Source organism: Epargyreus clarus, unplaced genomic scaffold, assembly GCF_041222505.1.
Source record: "Epargyreus clarus isolate Ecla_fem2 unplaced genomic scaffold, WU_Ecla_fem_2.2 ptg000027l, whole genome shotgun sequence".
Classification (NCBI taxonomy): domain Eukaryota; kingdom Metazoa; phylum Arthropoda; class Insecta; order Lepidoptera; family Hesperiidae; genus Epargyreus; species Epargyreus clarus.
Genome location: NW_027332234.1, coordinates 13,507,473 through 13,527,344, shown reverse-complemented (window position 1 = coordinate 13,527,344; position 19,872 = coordinate 13,507,473). Strand labels below are relative to the sequence as shown.

Sequence of the window (19,872 nt, the reverse complement as noted above, 5' to 3'; positions counted from 1 at the left end):
CGCGGGGCAAAGTGTACCAGCCTACTGTAGTTCCAGGACTAGAATAGGGTTACGGTATTCCCTGCCTGTTGTACGAGGCGAGTAAAAGCGGGCTTCCAGGGTTGCGAATATTCTATCATATTTTTACTCAAAACTGTCAACCAACCAAACCGAAGCGGAGTATCTTATCGATGATAATCTTCACATTTAAAACAATGCTTTAATGTGAAAACAAAGCCTTTATTATCTCTCTTCTTGTCTTTTCTTCTATCGAAATAAATGGTAATTTTCTATATGCAGGTAGCATTTACAAAATTTCCAAATCGTTGAATGCCGCTAGCTCGAACTGTTATTACCTCAGTATCCCAGAAAATGGCTCGTATTTGGCTTGTCGGCCTAATCAGGGAAGTGCTTGTGATGTAACGTACTCAAATTGAGTTGGAATATTGAAAAATTGAATTACCACGAGTTTCGATTATATTATTGAAAATAGCTTGTGTACTTTATCTGTAGCTTACAGGTTTCAGTTTAATCTATTTCATATGGCTGCAATAGGCTGGACTTCTGCCCACAACTAAAGGAGACCTGGACCGTACTTTGCGAGCTGCTTCACTGCAAATTGGTGGAGGTAGGTAAGGGTTAATATCAACCCTTGTGGGAGATTATCAAACCATCCATAAGGCCTCTGACAACGTTGAAGAACTGCTATCCAATGATTATTAACGGGACCAGAAGTTTTACGTGCCCTCCTAATCCCGAAGAACTTTATAGATCGCTTAAGATATTCGCAAACCTATTCATACTTTAACTACTGACATATGCGGCGTTCTGAAGACTAAAGTCTAAAGTGTAAAGACTAAGATCTTTAGAAAGAAACACGGAATCCGTTTTAATTCCGAAAAATCAAACAAAAACAAAACTTTTCCGATTAAAACATATAACGTATCCCTTTTCCAGGAAAACAAAACTGTCTAATCTCTAATTAAATAATTGTTCTAATTTCTAAAGCAAGCTTAAAAGTATCTTCTGCTTGCAGAATCTTTTGGGTAATAGGAAAATTTGTCTGGACAAACTCGATTACGTGTTTTCAGTCTTAATCCATACATTTAATTAACAATTGTCTAAGCTCTACGAGCGATAGATTGTGGCCGATTATTTGCCTTCGTTTTAGATATTTTATAGATATTTGATACGTTGCTGTTCTACTGCTGGGCATAAATATCATATTAGAATAAGAGGAGTTAGATATAGTTCATTGGGCAAATGTGAATTGGTAGATTTCCATGGAATTCCATTTTTCTCTACGCCAAAAACTCACAAAGCACGAGAAGATAACTCCATGACAAAGTAAACCCATATAAACAACCTACTACATATAAAGAGATGTCTGTAAAAAGTCATGTTATATCAATTTATTCTTGCATTAGCGGTCTTAAGCTTCTCCGCTTTGATATTTTTGGCAAATTAATATACTTTTAATGTAGTGCTGAAATTTTTATTACAAATTTCTCTATTGACGAAGGTACTGTAAAAGTTGAAGCAACCAATAGAAGTATAAACTTCCTAAGAAAAAACGTTTTTTTTTTCACCACAATGTCTAAGCACTATCTATATAGAATTCACACCATTTAAAATAAAAAAATATAATTCAATTTTTCGCATGCCCATTAATTCGACAAGACCGAATTGTTTGCGTAAAATTTGAATTCGGATCTCAAGATTAAGAGACCGAATTTCAAACCACAAGGTTATCACTGTGTCTAATACGTACTAGAGTAATATATTTGAAGGTGGTAGAACCCTTTGTGGTTCGACTCCGGCGGCACCACCGCCACAGCTATTTCTGCCTAATAACAGCAGCGTGAGGTGCTGCTGTGTTCCGTTTTGAAGGGTGTGGTAAGGGAGATATACTTTTCCGAGGCGTTCCAGCTTAGTCCTCAGGGGTAGCGGCGCATATGCGGCCGACCTCAGGCAGTAATATCTAATCCTATCTGGGGTTGATAACAGATGTCCATGAGCAGCAGTAGCCACTTACCAACAGGTGGACTGCATGCTCATATGCTACTCCTATATTATAAAAAATATATATTTTTTATTTGGCGAACAAAGAAAGTTCTAGTTAGAAGCTTTGAAACAATGAGTGTAAGTATAGAAGATAGCGTTACAAAATCTTCTCCACTTAAACAAGCTAATTATTTTCCAAATGAAACATTAAGAGCATCGTTAAAATAAAAAAACGTGAACTAAGTATTCCAAATTGTATTTCAAAGAACATTAAATTATTTAAAGTTTTCTTAAAAGCACCCATTTAAATACAATTAACCTGGATTTAACCACAGTAAACTAAAGCGTCTTAATTCAGTTTGAGTATACCTTTCTTAATACAGACTTTTAAAACAAATAAAATCTAAAATTAATCTGGTTTAAGTAAATTTTATTCAGTGCCAGGCATTTTTAGTCATCTACTTACGTTATTCATACTCAATCGATCCTTTTGTCTATCAAAGATCGACAATTGTTGATCATTAACACCAATACTTGCAAATAAATAATATTTTTTTTACTACAAAAATACCAATTATCAACATATATTATATCCGCATATAAAAGTATAAATTTTATCAGCCAATATTATTAGGCACGCGAATTCTCCAACAATCCTCTCGAACTACGTTTAAGCACTTACCGGTCCACTTTTTCGGTCCATTCAATAGGTACTTAACACTCATTTTAATGCTCTATTTTTTATGAATATTACCAGTTACCTTATTATAAAAGCCGTAATGTCCATACAAATACGATTTAATTGAAAATAATATTTACGGAACCTTGACATAAAAATCGCTAGACCCTAATACTGCCAGTGAATTAGAATTTAATATAATACAATGCATTAAGATTCAAATCGCGCACAAAATCGCGGAAAAAGTCGAAATCTCACAAAAACCGACATTTTAGCAAACCCGTAGCAGTATCGTGTGAATTCCGTATCATGTTCAGTTGACTCATTTGAATTCTACCAACTGCGTCTGTCTCTGGTGTATAGATCTGACCGTATAGCTCTAATTTTTCTAGGGCTGCCCCAAATATTGATTTCTAAAAAACTGCAAAGATGAGAATAATGTATGTATTTTTACTAGGTACAAAGTTTTCGTATTTCAATAGAATCATTACTAATGTTATCGTTAATAAGGTGGCATGGAAGCAGCTTGTCAGATCATCCACAGAGGCTTATCAGAACGGGCATGATCTTTTGTAATGAAGAAAACGATGAAGAAGAAGGTGAGATCGCTATGCCATATGACAGTATTGTTAGTTTCGTCTTAACAACGGGTGATAGACTAATATTTACATAGAAAATGTTTAAGCAGCCGATTTTTTTATAATAATTCTCTAGTTTATTATATCCAGATACCAAAAACGCAGGGACTAAATGTTGACTTTTATATAAAAAAAAATAATTTGCAAAACTAATCCATTGCGACAACCCTAACAACAAAGGTCGTATTTTATTGACGGTATACATATTTAATGTCATTTTTAGTGTTCCGCAGCGGAATTGGAATACTAAAACGCGTACAGTTACATAAGTGTTGGAACCGCAATTTTCTATATTTACGACCAGCGCGACCGTTTGTATATATTTTCAAAATTTATTGACGCGTTCAATTTTCGAAAATCCTTTTTAGTGTTCACGTTATCTATGGACCTGTGAAACATTTCATTCTTCTGGGGTCGCTAATTTTATTTTTGTAAACATTTATGAAAAAGCGACTGCCGCCCATGTGCTCCAGATAGGATGAGTTTCTTACCAGGCCAACTTGAGTCATTTGTTTTGTAATTTGCACATACATCACAAATCAGCAGAATTTGGTATGTTTTAATATTCCGTTCGAAAGGCGAAATTACATTTTTTAAAAACAGCAGAATTTGGTATTTTTCAATATTTTGTTTGAAAAGCGTACCTTTTTTAGCCCGAGCTTTAACTAATTACTGCTGTTTGTTCAATTTTCCTTCGTCAAAAATTTACGTTCGAAATACACGCTCAATATTGTAACGAATAATGAAGGTAGGAGGACGCTTAATTAATAGTATTCATAATAATTCATTAAGGCTCGTCCATATTAAACGTATAATATTAATTAAGGCACAAAATAAAGTAGTGCAAGATATATTTATTGCATGTTTAACGTTTTTTTTGTTCTACGCAATGAAGAGGAAATTTACATATATTTCGAAAATTAAGGTCATGGGCGGCAAATACATAAAAGCGTGATCGTTGGATCGTCGAAATGAAGGATTATAAATGTTATAAGTTATAAAGTTGTCAATAGATGGCAAGCAACAATATAGATATTAGTAAATGTTAATAATTTTATGTGTTAAATTTGCAACATTTAAATAGGTTATACCTATTGATTATATTCAATAAGCATGGAGTGCGCTACCAAATTTCGGCAATGCACACAGTACTATATACTACACGAAAGGTAATATTATCTACAGAAATGTAATGTTTATTCCGTTACTTTGCAAAATGCACTAATAATTTCCCCCAAAAACACGAAATTATAACTTAAAAAATATTTTAAGAGTCTCAATTTTATTTATCGTGAATTTTCAAATATTTTACTGGAATATAAAAAATGCCTCTGGCCAGCATTTTCATTGAAATAAAGATGGTAGCGGAGATTTTATTATATTTAATATCCGAACAGCATCCATAATCCGCGTTGAACTCACTTGCTGACGGTACATTAAGTGAACAAAAGAATGTCAGCAGAGAACGAATGAATGAACTGACATTGAACTTTATAGCGAATCCCATTGTTGGATACATAACGCATTTTATTTCTATTGAAATGTAGAAATCCGCTGTGTGTTCATACACTAATACAATGGGTTCAGGCTTTACTTTATTAGCTCTTCACGCGTCTATGGATGGATTTAAAATTAAAAAATATTTTATTTATAGACTCAGTTAAAACAAATCAAAATGCTTAAAGTTTTTTTTACACTCGCTGCACAGGCTTAATCTAGATTTTCCTTCATTGTGGCAGCAGTGAAACAAACAAACATATAGACAAACGATTTTTTTTATAATATTAGAGTCGCAAACGAGCATGCAGTCCACCTGATGGTAAGTGGCTACTGCCGCCCATGGACATCTGTAATCAACCCCAGATAGGATTAGATATTCCTACCTAAGGTCAGCCACGGATGCGCCAATACCTCTGAGGGCTCAGCTGGAATGCCGCAAAAAAGTATGTCTCCGTTACCACACCCTTCAAACCAGAACACAGCAGCGGTTAACGCTGCTATTATGAGACAGAAATAGGTGTAGCGGTCGCCGAAGTCGAACCACTAACAGTTGAACGAACTAACCACCAACAATGGGATTTGCTATAAAGTTCAATGTCAGTTCATTCATTCGTTCTCTGCTGACAGTCTTTTGTTCACTCTTAATCTACCACCTTCAAGTTAATTTTAAAGAAGTCAAAAAGACAAAATTTTCATAAAATAACAGATTACTGGTATGGTACAATATGGCTAAAACTATTACATTAGAATAGAGTACTGTAAAGAAAATGGGATAGTCTACTTTCCGAAAAATATATAATAATCCCGCAAGTATCAAAAAACTGTGCAACCACGCACAAAAGCTTCATAAGTCTCAACTTTCCACCGTTATTTGTATTGAATTCACATCAAGGGTCGGTACTTCTAAGGTTTGACAAAGTTTCCCTCAAGTTTGTTATGTTAAATTAAACTCGGCATTGCGCTGACTACGCGACGTTTACTGGATCGCAATTTCGAGGATAAATATTGTATATTTGTTAGGCTTTTGAAAGCGTAATATAAGTTCCATCGTAATATAAGTTGAAGCCTGCAGATTAGGCAGCGTTTTCAATAAGTACTAAGTCAGTAAGTTTAGGTTAGCACACCTATTTCTGCCTCATAACAGTAGTGGTAAGCGCTGCTGTGTTCTAGTTTGAAGGGTGTGGTAAGGGAGACATACTATTCCTAGGCGTTCCAGCTTCAGTCCTCAGGGCTAGCGGCGCAGGGGGGGCGACCTCAGGTAGGAAGTAATTTCTGCCGCTTATGGACATCTGTAATCAACCCCAGATAAGATTAGATACGTACCTGAGGTTAACAACAGATGTGTTGCGCCTGGGAACTAAATCGGAACGCCTCAGACAAGCACCTAAGTCTACTATACCCCTTCAAAATGGATTACAGCAGCGTTTAATACTGCTGTTATAAGACAGAAAAAGGTTTGGTTGAACCGGAGTTGAACCAAGGATTCTACAACCTTAAAACAGCTACCTAAACTCACTTAACATTTCCTCCATTTCACAGTAACAGAACAAACTGGGGTTTCAATCTCTTTGAAATCTTTCCACTCAACGATTGTAAAGAACACCGCTCTTACCTTGGTTTACACATACAGTGAGGTTTTATGTGCTTCATACATAAACGGTATGTATAAAATGGAAACCGAGACTCTTTCATTGTGATGTCTTTGATAGATTCGTTCTGAGTTCGATCCCTGGCTAGGCGTCTGCCTAGCCACAAATAGTCTTATTTGTGTACACACATCGATATGTATATCTATAATCATCAACCCATTAATATCCCACTGTTGGGCACGGGTTTTCTCTCAGAATGTGAAGTATAAGTATAAAAAGTTATTTCTTCCAGAAACAACTAGTTTACAAAGTTAATTACATTTGTTAGTATCATAAAAACTAAACCAAACAACATATTATTTATTCTATACTAGCTGACCCGGCAAACGTTGTGTTGCCATATAAATAAACAAATGTTAAGGGTGAACAGCCCATAGGGGTATGAAAAATAGATAGTAGACGATTCTCAGACCTACTGAATATGCATATAAAATTTGGTAAAAATCGGTAAAGCCGTTTCGGAGGAGTACTGTAACTAACATTATGACACGAGAATTTTATATATAAGATGATAATTGTTAGTCCGGTAAATAAACATATGAAAATTGCAAAACAGCCGGACAAAAACTGTAATACGCAGTCCTATGTTTACAGTTACGAATGCCTTTGAATAGCCAAATGGGGGAGACCTCATGGGATTCAGACATGGGACTTTGCAAACAGACGAGGTTGGAGCTTAAAGAACGGAATGAGCTGTCTTTCAAAATAGGGCGTATTACAAATAGAGGTTTTTTCATGTGTTTTTGTAGTTGCATGGTTTTCTCTTGGTCAGTGATCTATAAGCAGTGATAGCCTAGTGGTTAAGAAACTCGGCCTCTCGATCGAGAGGTCCGAGGTTCAAATCCCAGGCACCTCTGATTTTACAAAGTTATGTGCGTATTAGAAATTAATTATCACTTGCTAAACGGTGAAGGAAAAACATCGTGAGGAAACCTGCATACCTGAGATATTTATAAAAAAATCTCAAAGGTATATGAAGTCCACCAATACGCACTTGGCCAGCGCGGTGGACTATGACCTAATCCTAATCCTCATTATGAGAGGAGACCCGTGCCCAGCAGTGGGACGATAATGGATTGATGATGGTGGTTTTCTCTTGCTTTCAAGTGGCTGCTACCAACAGTGTTAACCGTATCGTATATGTGATGGTAAATGGCTATTGCCGCACATGGACTTCTGTCATCAACGCCAGATATAACTACCTGAGGTCGGACACAGATGCACTGCTGCAGCTGAGGACTAAACCAGAACGTCTCGGAAAAGTGTCTCCCTCACCACACCCTTCAAACCAGAACACAGCAGCTTAACACTGCTGCTATTAAGTAGAAATAGGTGTAGCGGTAGTGACGCCGTAATCGAACCACAAAGAGATTTATCATCTTCTGACCACAATCTGATTAACTTAATAACATAAACGTAGATTATACGCATTTGGACAGTATATAACAAAATTAAACAGGTTTTCAGAAACCATTTCCGTTATGTTTCGGCAAGAGGAAAATTCTAGTTAAAGTTTCCTATTGACATGCTAATATATTAAGCTGCCTTAAATAAATGTTTCTTTTTAATTACGAACGGTTCTACGTGCTGTAGTTTTCAAAGTAATCTCAGTTATTATTTATGAAGATAACTTACCTACACTCTGATTCATAATTAGGTGTCCAAAATGTAAACAAAGGTGTTGACCTATCAAGAAAATACGTTAGGAATGGTAGTTTTTATTTTTGTCGATATTAAAGTAATACAACAATAATAAAATAATAATCTAAATAAATTAAGATTAATTCACATTTTCTAATATTTATATCACCTCAATTTCGTTCCATACAGTAATAATAATAAAAAACAAAGTTTATAAATTATTGAAGATTATTAGAAAATTAAAATGTGATAATGGTAACACAATCGGAATCCAAGACATTTCTTGTGCTTTCATTTTTAAGTTTCGTAAATGATATTATTTATTTTCGTGATTGTGATCAAACTCTAATGTTTTCTCGTTTACATAACGCGTTTGTTAAATTGTGTAAATTTGTTAAATTTTCGTTTTTTCTTGAGTTTGTTAAAGTTTTTATTTCTTGTTAATTTTGACAGTGACATTTGATTGTTTACATTTTGGACACCTAATTATGAATCAGACTATACTTGTTCTATTATTTTTAAATGAGTATACAGTTGTATTATGAGGTCTTATTAAAAAAAGCATATCTGTCACATCTTACTTCTCCCATTAACATGTACAGTCAGCTTCATTAGTAAATGGGCAGATTAAAATTCCAAAAATACACCCAAACGTTCATAAGTAGTTGAGCACATTAGCCTAGCCCTACCATCATAATTAGATGAACATCGTAAAGCGTCAAAATTAGATGAACACTAACGCGTCAAACTAAAGCAGCTGGATTAGCAGCAGCAAGCAGCTCTTATATTAAAAAAAAAAAAGAAATAACACATTATTTTAAAAGATAATATTGTATTTTAAAGAAAAGATATTGACGCTGTATCTGACAAAAATAAAAAATACAAAAATAGGATTCCAATTCCAGATCTTCACTACTATGGGTTAACACTCACACCACTAAGCTACTGACAATCGCAAACTACATTTAAGGTTCTGTAAGTATAGTCCGCACCAAACTGCTAGTCCGCTCTAAAGTTGTTGCGAGCAGGTGTAGTCATACAAGTTACTACGGCGACGCCACTCCTTTCTATATTCAGAGCGGGCTAGCAGTTTTACGCGGACTATACTACATACACCTATTCCTACCTAATAACAACAGTGTTAGCAGCTGCTGTGTTCCGGTTTGAAGGTTGTGGTAAGGGAGACAGACTTTTCCAAGGCGTTCTAGCTTAGTCCTCAGGGGTAGCGGCGCATCTGTGGCCGACCTCAGGTAGGAATATCTAATCCTATCTGGGGTTCATTACAGATGTCCATGGGCGGCAGTAGCCACTTACCATCAGGTGGACTGCATGCGCGTCTGCTACTCCTATATTATAAAAAGATCACTAGAAATAACTCACTTATATTAAGTGTTTATCCAAAGCAATTTTCAGACTAACAGAACTCTTAGAAACTTATTTGGTCTCTATTAAGTGACTTAGGTTAGATTTCTGTAACTAGTTGTAAAGTAAATATTACTTTTACCAAAACTTTTAATGGTAGTTGTACATAAGAATATACTGTTTTTTTTTTCTTTTATAATAGAAAAGTATCAAACGAACATGCAATCCATCTGATAGTAAGTTGCTTCTGCCAATTAGGGATATCTTCCCATGGAATTAACCCCAGATATGATAAGTCCCACTTGAAGTCGGCCACAGACCACTGAGAACTTAAGTTGCAACGCCTCACATAAATATACCCTCCTGCTACCTGTTAGGCGCTGCTCAGTTCTGTTTGACCTGGTTGCTACCTCTGAGGACTAAATTGGAACGCTTAGTTTAAATACTTGTATGTCTTCGTTACACATTAGATGGCTATAGCCGCTTCTCATATTACGAGGTGAATGAACCCACCAATGATTCACTAACGGACCTAACGGAAGCTCATGGTACTCGTGTACTATTTCTACGTCACAGAACTGAAACATTTAATCTAATCCCGAAGCATGTGAACGCAAAACGCTGTACCACATAACGAACCACGTTTCTAATTAAGCCTTGACTGCACATGCTAATGAGATTAGGGACCATTGAGGCTGGTAATCTGCGTTCCATACACTCTGGATCTGGTAGATGAAAGGATCGTATTTCAGTATAAAAGAGCTGGTGAAAGCGTATGAAGGTACATAGATAGTGAGGATAAGCAGGTACCTACTGCTATGCTATTTCGAAGTATTTCCTATGCCAGAAAAATTGCTATCTCGACAAGGTTTTAAGTTATGCTGTAATTAACATAATTCTGCGAGAAAGAACTCATTTCAGCGATTATTTATTTCAGAATTAAAGATGAGAGAGAGAATTATGTACGATCATTTCAGATACATAAAGGCTTTCACAATATCAGCTTATGACAAGTTTGATGAAGTTCATGGTGTAATAGGAAAGTTTGATGTTTATAGTTCACGGTGTACCTAACAGAGCGGATGGTGAGGCGAGTTAAACAAGCAAATACATAAGTAAGTCTACGATGGATAATAGGTTAAATATTGGTAATCTGGTGTTATTGCCAAATCTTTACTATTTAACATTTAACTAAAGCCAAACAAAAATAAAATTATTCGACTGTCTTTTAATATCAAATTAATCTTCAATTCCATAACAATTATCTATGTTTTTTTATAATATAGGAGTAGCAGACGAACATGCAGTCCACCTGATAGTAAATGGCTACTGCCGCCCATGGACAGCTGTAATCAACCCCAGATAGGATTAGATATTCCTACTGAGGTCGGCCACAGATGCGCCGCTACCCCTGAGACTAAGCTGGAATGCCTCGGAAAAGTCTGTCTCCCTTACCACACCCTTCAAACCGGAAAACAGCAGCGCCTAACACTGCTGTTATTAGGTAGAAATAGGTGTGGCGGTGGTATCGCCGGAGTCGAACCACACAGGGTTCTACCACCTTCAACTATACTACATTACCTAGGTTTTTACAACGCCACTTAGTAAAGCAGTAAGTAAACAGGCAGTTTGATCTGTTTGAGCCAAAAGTTAGTTTCCTCGCAAGTAAATGCCGTTAGTTAGTAAATGTTGGAGCAAGTTTGACCGCAATACATTATTGAGACCTCTGCTGACAGTTGGTTGCCGAATTCGGTCGGAAAATATTTTTGTTCTTAAGTACAAAGGACTCGATCATTATGATGAGGTAATGCTTGATGATAATAATTGGTTCTTAAAGTTTGGTGAGTTTTTTAACTTGACTTCTTTGTTTAATGACTTGAATGAACTTGATTCATCATCAACCCATTATTGTCCCACTGCTGGGCACGGGTCTCTTTTCAGAATGAGAAGGATTAGGCCATGGTCCACCGCGCTGGCCAAGTGCAAATTGGTAGACTTCACATACCTTTGAGATTTTTTTATTTTTGATCTCAGGTAATATCTAATCCTATCTGCGGTTGATTACAGAAGTCCATGGGCGGCAGTAGCCACTTACCATCAGATGGACTGCATGCTAGTCTGCTACTCCTATAATATAAAAAAAAATCCCCTCCAGTACTCTTAGCACGAGTTTTTACGTTCGCTCGAAAATGTTCAACGTTTACGAATTCGCTTCTACAGCGCTCCCGTGGGCAGTATCGCAACTAAAATTCTGAAGTAAAAGTTTTAAATTTTTTTTAACAAAAAATACAACCAACTTCTATGTCACTACAAAGTAAAAAATAATTGAAATAAATGTTGGTTTAGTACATATTTCTGAAGTCGGCGCTCAATATATTTCGTTGGATAACGATGTAAACAGCATGTCTAATATGAGCGCCTTACTTTGTAGTGACATAGAAGTCGGTTGTATTTTTTGGTAAAAAATTTTTTTCACCCTTTTTAGTGAGGACATACTAACATTTATATTAATACAATATAAAATTGTATAAACGTAATCATAAATGAAGGTAAGGTCTGAGTTTACATTGATTGGAACCGCCCGCTCGCAGGGCGCTCCCGCGCCCTGCTCGCTTAGTTTTATATTGTCTTATATGTTCCAACCTAACGTAACTAAATAGTCAATGATGAACTGGCTTTGCAATTTCATTAGAACCTACACCAAATATCTTCAAACACAACTCAATTATTCCCATCGGTTGAGGAGTTACATATTTTGTCTCCGAGCCACATTATCAGACCCTTAAATAGTCAATGATGAACTGGCTTTGCAATATCATTAGAACCTATACCAAATATCTTCAAACACAACTCAATTATTCCCATCGGTTGAGGAGTTACATATTTTGACTCCGAGCCACATTATCAGACCCTTAAATAGTCAATGATAAACTGGTTTTGCAATTTCATTAGAACCTACACCAAATATCTTCAAACAAAACTAAATTATACCCATCGGTTGAGGAGTTACATATTTTGTCTCCAGAACCCACTCTGATCCTCGTCATATTTAAATGGGACCAACTTGTAGCAATTGTCCACACACGAAATTAAAGGCATTAAAATAGGTTCATAAACGGCCAAGTTATGGCTATTATATTTACATGGGTGAAGGAGTTCCTCTCATTTTCTCCAGAACTCATTGATGGATCCTAACCATATTTAAATGGGACCAACTTTCAGCTCGTCTCTATACAATAAAAACATCCATCCATCCATCAGCCTTTACTGGTCCACTGCTGGACATAGGCCTCCCCTAGTCTGCGCCACTCCGACCGGTCTTGGGCCGTCTGCATCCAGCGGTTACCCGCCGTCCGCTTCAGGTCGTCAGTCCACCTGGTCGGGGGGCGTCCTGTACTCCTTTTGCCGAGACGTGGTCTCCATTCGAGGACCTTCCGACCCCACCGGTTATCGGTCCTGCGAACTATGTGGCCAGCCCATTGCCACTTCAGCTTGCTTATTTTGAGAGCTATGTCGGTAACTTTCGTTCGCCTACGGATTTCCTCGTTACGAATTCTGTCGCGTAGGGAAATACCGAGCATAGCTCTCTCCATAGCTCGCTGAGCGACTTTGAGTCTTCGTATTAGGCCCACAGTGAAAGACCACGTCTCGGCACCGTACGTCATCACTGGCAACACACACTGCTCGAACATCTTCGACTTCAGGCTCTGAGGTATCTTGGATGAGAAGATGTCACGCAATTTCCCGAACGCTGCCCAACCGAGTCGGATTCTACGAGTGACCTCTTTCTCAAAGTTGGACTTACCCATCTGGATTATCTGTCCCAGGTAAACGTATTCGTCAACAACTTCGAGTGTGACGCCATCTACAACGACCGGCATGGGTGTGACATGGACGTTAGACATGATCTTCGTCTTGTCCATGTTCATCTTAAGACCTACCCGTTGAGAGGCGTCACAGAGGTCATTGAGCATGGTATTGAGGTCCTCCAGCGACTCCGCCATGATGACGATATCGTCTGCGAATCGAAGGTGAGTGATGTATTCGCCATCGATGTTGATGCCGAATCCTTTCCACTCCATCAGTTTGAACACGTCCTCCAGTGCAGCGGTAAACAGTTTTGGAGACAATACGTCACCCTGTCTCACACCTCGCTGCACTTGGATGGGGTCCGTACTTCTGTCGTGTAATCGGATCGTCATTGAGGCTGCCTTATACATACACTTCAACACTTCGATGTATCGATAGTCGATCTGGCACCTCTGGAGTGACTCCAATACCGCCCACGTCTCGATAGAATCGAAGGCTTTCTCATAGTCCACATAAGCCACGCACAACGGCAGGTTGTACTCCTCGGACTTCTGTACCACCTGCCGCAGCGTGTGTATGTGGTCCATGGTGCTAAAGCCTTTTCGAAAGCCGGCTTGTTCGGGAGGCTGGAAGTCGTCGAGCCTACGAGCTATTCGATTGTAGATGACCCTCGAGAACACTTTGTAGACATGGCTCAAAAGCGCAATGGGCCTGTAGTTCTTCAACAAAGACGTATCGCCTTTTTTGAAGAACAGTACCACCACGCTTTTGCTCCACGCCTCCGGTGCTATACCCTGGCTAATGACGGAATCGAATAGCTGTTGGAGTGCTATTAAAATCGGTTTGCCACCTGCTTTTAGCAGTTCCGTTGTTATTCCGTCTTCGCCAGGGGCTCGGTTGTTTTTGAGCTGTTTGAGGGCCATTCTTATCTCGTAAAGGCTGACGTCCGGGATATCTTCGGTATAGTGCCGGGTTAGCGTGGCTCGCTTGTCAAAGACAGGTCGTAGAGGCGCACGCGAAGTGGTATATAACTGTCCGTAGAACTTCTCAATTTCTCTCAGAACTTCAGGCCTCGTGGCAACTGTGGTGCCGGCATCCGTCCTCAGCTGCGTCAGCAAGCTTTGCCCAACCCGCAGATCCCTTGCGAAGACTTTGGAGCCTTTATTCCGCTCAATGCACTCTTTAATGCGAATAGCATTAGAGAGGCGCAAGTCGTGTCGCATTCTATTAAAGATCTGTGCGTTGAGCCGCCTGTACTTAGACAGTGAAGCCGGAGACTGCACACACATTGCCCGCCGCTCTGCCATAAGTCCGAGTGTATGGGCTGAGAGCCTTTGAGTTGTTCTTTTGGAGGCGGTCTGGTAATACTTCGACCCCACCTCACGGACAGTTTCTACCAACTTGGAGTTAATATCGTCAACATCTACGCAACGTTCTAGGCATCGCAGACGATTATCGAGCTCGAGTCGAAAGTCTTCAGAGCCCTGGACCTGGCAAGGTGTTGGACGAAGTATCGACTTCATAAGGCGGGACCGTTCCAGCTTGACTTGGATATTTAACGTGCCTCTAACCATCCGGTGACCGCTTCCGGTTTTAAGCCTATTGATCACAGAGACATCGTTAAATATATGCCGTTTGTCCGCCAATATGAAGTCAATCTCGTTTTTGGTAGTACCATCGGGACTCATCCAGGTCCACTTCCTCTGGGGCTTCTTCTTGAAAAAGGAGTTCATCATATAGAATCCTTCCTTTTCCAAAAAGTTAGCCAGCAAGTGGCCTTGATGGTTCCGATGACCAAATCCGAAAGGCCCCACCTTCGACTCATCGCCATATTGGACACCTAGTTTTGCATTGAAGTCCCCCATCACAACCGTGAAGTACGATTTTGAGGTATGTATGGCTTTTGATATGTCCTCATACATAACCTCAACCTCGTCGTCGGAGTGTGTCGATGTCGGCGCATATACCTGTATGACCTTCAACGAGTATCTTTTAGATACTCTGAGTATAAGGTATGCTACCCTTGGCGACACACTCTTGATCTCCACTATGTTGTTGACGAGGGATTTGTTGACGATAAACCCGACACCACCTTGGGACAGATGTTCGCCCTCCCGGTGATAGAGCAAGTTACCGGATTTTAGGATCGTCGAGTCCTCCCCCTGTCTTCGGACTTCAGACAACCCTATAATACTCCAGTTTAACTTGCCTATCTCTTCTTCCAGCTCATATATCTTCTCATCATTCCTCAGAGTCCTGGTGTTATATGTTGCCAGGTGCAGCAGTCGTCGTTTATGGTAGCCCGATCTCTGCCGGAGATTCTTAGCACCCCCTGCCCCGCCGTAACCGTGACCGCTACCGTAGCCAGGAATAGCGGGGCTGCCGGGGACTGGGGGCCGGGGTTTTGTTGCAGCTGCCATTAGGGGGTTGTTGCCATAGTCACCGCGCTTGGCTGTGCGTGTTGGTGACCGCAGTATGGTGGTAAATTCACAGAGAGACGCTGCTGCCCATCTCCTGGTTTTTGTCCCTTAGTCGACTCTTACGACATCCACGGGAAGAGAGGGAGTGGTGCTATTCGCAGCCGGCACCACACGGCTAACGGAACTATAAGCTATCAAAACTTAATTAAAAATGTAAAATAAATGAATTATATTTATATTTGTAAAATTAAAACAATTGACTAATCAGTATTTAAAACTCATAATGCGAAAATTTTAGTTCCGATAAGGTCCACGGGAGCGCTGTGTGACCGAATTCGTAAACGTTGAACGTTTTCAAGCTAAAGTAAAAACTCATACTAAGGGTACAGGAATACAATCTAAATTTTATCAGCTGCGATGATAAATTACCTACTTAATATGTATTTCCATTTACTTGCAAAATGTCATCATTTGAAATTGCAGGCTGTCAAAATAAGTAAACATTGACACAGGACTCTGAGAAGTGTTTCTGACACACTTTGAACCCAGAGGGCCGCCCTCCGGTACAGACTTTAAAATAACTTTTCGCCCTAAGGGCCGGAATCCTGCGGTTTGTACTACAAGTAACAAGAAGAAACTTGAGGATATTAATTTATATTTAAAAGGGTAACGAACTGTGATGAAGAAGTCAAGCCGGTCTATTACGCTGTGGGTTCCGGGTTCGATCTCCGGGTCGGGGTGTTTTGGTAATATAGGAGTAGCAGACGAGCATGCAGTCCACCTGATGGTAAGTGGCTACTACAGCCCATGGACATCTGTAATCAACCCCAGATATAATTAGATATTCCTATCTGAGGTCGGCACAGATGTGCCGTTACCCCTGAGGACTAAGCTGGAACGCCTCGGAAAAGTATGTCACCCTTACCACACCCTTCATACGGAACACATTAGGCAGAAATAGGTGTGGCGGTGGTATTAATTTACACAGATGTAGATTCTACACCAATCACTACATAAGGACAACTAAAAACTTCAAACTTTCAAACCTTGTAACTCGTCCGCAATATCCATCCATAATGATCTATTTGATTTTCAAATGAAACTTGCCAGAAGGTCAGAAGGGCCTAGTCCCAAGCAACAATTAAATTAAAAAGCCGTCGGCACCCAATCCGTTTGGAGGCGTCAGCAAACCCTTTGACTGTTGACGCATAAAATCAGGGTTTATGGAGTCGTAAATTGCGCTGTTAGCCCGATATCAGTTTCATGGCCACGATTGGGATTGGTCGAAGTGAAAAACTTTAGCGGTTATAGAAGTTTAAAAAAAATATGCAATAAGCTATTCACAGTCTAAGGATAATAATTTATGGTATGTAGCACGAAACATAAATTAGTAGTCAGCTGATTTTATTTAAAGCATATATTAAAATTACGTTTGTGCCATAATAGGAAGAGATTTATCCATATTTCAGAATTATCTAGTGTAAATTAATAGATTTAAACTCGCAGATATAATTTAGCACATTTCTTCAAAAGTATGTATTTATTTTTATAGGTTAAAGTATGAGTATAAAACCAGCATTCAGTCCACGTAGTGGTAAGTAGCGGCCGCTATCCATAGGCATCTGTAACCGACTTCACACTGATCAGGGGGTTTACCTGAAGCCGACCGCATATATAGTCGCTATATATGTATGACTGGCATGACTTCTGTACACTCTTTCTAAATGAGTAAGAAGTCTTTCTCATAACTATGTATGTCGCGTTGTTGGACCGTACATGAATCATAAACACGTCATCAACAACCCATTATCGTTCCACTGCTGGGCACGGGTCTCCTCTCAGAATGAGAAGGATTAGGCCATAGTCCACCGCGCTGGCTAATGCGTATTGGTAGACAAATAAACACATAAACACGTACCGTTGTTCAACAACAAGAAAACACGCAATACAGTATATGAAGAAAGTCGAGGATTTTAATAAAACTCTAATGCTTTTGACATAGACCACACAAAATCGCCTAAAGCAACAGATGGCTAGGCGCAGAAAGTTCTAATAAGAATATAAATTATTTTTCTGTTTCCTATTACGTATTGCTATTATATACTACGCTGATGTTTCGTTACCATTTATTTTGCGAAAGAAATTATTTTTCTATATGGTTGATTTATTTCTGTCCAGAGAAATAGATGTTTTTGGAATTTTCACATTTAATCTGAGGGAAAATAAAATAAATTTCTGCCTAATAACAGCAGTGTTAGGCGCTGCTGTGTTCCGTTTTGAAGGGTAAGGGAGACATACTTTTCCGAGGCGTTCCAGCTTAGTCCTTAGGGCGCATCTGTAGCCGACCTCGGGTAGGAATATCTAATTCTATCTGGGGTTGATTACAGATGTCCATGTCCATACACTTACCATCAGGTGGACTGCATGCTCGTCTGCTACACATATACGAGTATTAAATAAAAAAAGTCTGGAAACGTGTAGGTGAATTTTTATATTGCAGATATTTGGAAAACCATTCACCCTTTTAAAACAAATTTACTTCAAAAACGAGTAAAACTGTATAAATATTCATGTTAATATTTGATTGTATCGGAGCAAAAAATCTGAACGGCGGGAGTTAATCAAATATGATAAATACTTCTCATAAATATTCACCACGTTTCCGAGAAAACAATCATGTGTGATTTACCTCACTCTTCAGACTTGAGTAAATACTTCGTAAGTAAATACTTTTTACATTTAAATATTCAGCTCTATATTAATGTATTCAGATATTATTAACAAAATCCTTTGGTAGTGTTTTAAGTGTATATCACCCACAAGTAAAACAGTATTATCAATCATCAAAATCTGCAGGAATTTTTCAATCCACCCTAACTCCGGAGTGAACTTCATTATCAACTACTGTTGACAACTGTTGTGAGACAGACATAGGATTTCGGTCACAGTTGCGCTGCTACCCCTGAGGACTAAACTGGAACGCCTCGGAAAGTATATCTCCGTTCAACTACCACACCCTTCAAACCAGCACACAGCAGCGCTTAATACTGTTATTAGACACCATATTAAACAATTGTACCAGATTTCCACATGAAGTTGGTAACCTATCAGAATTACAAAGGTCAGTTGCTATTCGTATGTATGAGAATGTATGTATGTAGTATGTATGTATATGGTGATATATAAAAAAAACACAAATAGGCAATCTATGCTTACAAGACAAGACATTAATACAATAAAACTAATTAACGAGCAAACTTTGATCAAAGCCCTTAAATGTATAATATTCTCCCTAATTAAATACGCAATCGTAAACCATATGCAGAGATCAATTGAGTCGTAAAACTAGACGGCACAATCATCGTAAAACTTAACGACCTATAATTTTTCAATAGTTGCTCGTACTATTCAAATGAAAGTAGTATAGATAATGTATTGGAACTTTTAATACTCAGAGGTCGTAAAGGTTTAAAGGTATTTTGAAGCTTTTAACGATATTTTCAAAAAGTATTTTAAATGTTTTAATTTTTTCACATACATATAGTACGTTTGAGAAAATTGAAGCTATAATTTGGTTGTTAATTAAAGTAAGATTTCTTCGTACACTAAGGTCTAGTGTAGTGTAGTGTTTGTCCCTGTAGTCTCGGGACCAGAATAGGGCTACGGTATCCCCTGTTGTAAGAGGCGACTAAAATGGTGCTTCCGGGGTTGCGGGAGGCAAGAGTGCGAAGCTCACCTGGGCGGAGCCCGACGGGGCAACACGCTAAGGGCTCCGGTTGCGTTCCTTTGGAGATCCCGGAGTTCTAAACGAGCCGTAAATAAAAGGTCTAGTATTCGAATCCAGTTCCACTGATTTTTCAGAGTTGGTAGAATATTAGATGTTACATTTAAAATAAACATACAAATAAATAAGCAAAATAAATAAAAAATACTAGCAAGAAAACAAGTTATTTTAACCGTAACTTATAACTTTTAAAGTAAGTATAGTTTAGTGTAAGAAACTTTTGAATTTTAAGCACGATGGGTCCCGGAGGCCGTTTAGGGATTTGCAGTCACCGAAGTGAACTAAGTAAACATTTCCCACATGTTATGCGTGCTTCCTTTCAATATCCACATGTCTTTTGGACCCTTCCGGTATTTATTACCCCGAAGGACTGCGAAAGGGTTGTTTACTTGTGTTTCAAATTTCC

At 38.6% G+C, this 19,872-nt stretch overlaps 1 protein-coding gene across 1 annotated transcript in view; it reads right to left on the bottom strand.

The window, feature by feature from the left end:
- The window catches only part of LOC140753957 (potassium voltage-gated channel protein Shaw), a 248,457-nt gene that overhangs the window by 132,994 nt on the left and 95,591 nt on the right, over positions 1-19,872 (bottom strand). The gene's annotated exons all lie outside the window — the stretch shown is intronic.